Raw genomic sequence first — 1172 nt, 5'->3', positions numbered from 1 at the left:
TTTTTTTTTTTAAAAAAAAAAAAAATCTTTTTTTGATCTTAACAAAATTGAGCTAATTGCATTAACAAATTAACATCATCTTTCTTTCAGTTAGAAAAATCAGATTTTTTAATAATAAAGGTTGACTAATATTGAATGTCTTTCGTCCAATATTTTATCAAATGGATAGCAACATCAACATTAGCATGCATGAGCTAAATATTATAATGTTACATAATTAACATTATAGTTTTGTCAAAACGTTCAAATTTGATAAAATCGTGCAAGTTACATTAATTGTGAAGACCGTTAATAGCGAAATGAATGCAAACAAATAAGCAAATAAATTAAATTAAAACAACTGGCTCAGAGCTAGCTACAAATTATAATTATAATATAGAAGTATAATCAGGCTGTTCGTTCACTATGCTAAAGCGCTATTATTGGCTTTATGTTGTTGAATTGAGCCGCCTCCATTCAATTTCATTTTCTCAAATTCTGACCCAATTTTCCACAATAAGATATATAATCACACTCTTTATTCACATTTAGCCAATTTATGGATGGTGGCAATTGCAAAGAGCTAATAATATTATTTAATTGGGTGCTTTTATAAGAGAAAAATTTGTACCATTAGAACCAGTACTGAACCACAGCAGCAGCTGCGGCAGGAAAAAAAAAAAAGAGGCACGTAAATAAAAACAAAAATGGAGCCAATAATGGAAAAGATGATCAGATTATTTATCATTTTATGTATAGCTTTTCTGAAGCTCCAAATGTCAAACTACCAAGTTTACAGAAAAAATAAGAATTTTAACACCTAATATATAGTCAAAGCGCAACCAAACAACATGCATGAGCAATATATAAACTATAAAGTAGAAAATTAATAATTAAAAAGAAAAATATAGTACCTTTAGAAAGGAATTGATGGGAGGGTGGAGAGAGAATCAGATTATGATAGAAAGGAATTATTTTGCTTCGGGTTTGGTTGTGATTGACGGCCGGGTTTGATTAGAATGTGCAATATCAACAATAGAGGATAGGATTCTAGGGGATTGGGGATAGGATTTTAGGGTTTGCTTATTTAGCTTTGACAAAGAAGAAGAATCGAGAAGTGAAGAATGACTAAATGACTTAGAAAAAAATTGAAAAAAATTGGCTTCGGCCCACCACATGCAGTTCCGCCAGAG

Source organism: Citrus clementina, unplaced genomic scaffold (genome assembly GCF_000493195.1).
Source record: "Citrus clementina cultivar Clemenules unplaced genomic scaffold, Citrus_clementina_v1.0 scaffold_3, whole genome shotgun sequence".
NCBI lineage: Eukaryota > Viridiplantae > Streptophyta > Magnoliopsida > Sapindales > Rutaceae > Citrus > Citrus x clementina.
This window is presented reverse-complemented; position numbering follows the sequence as displayed.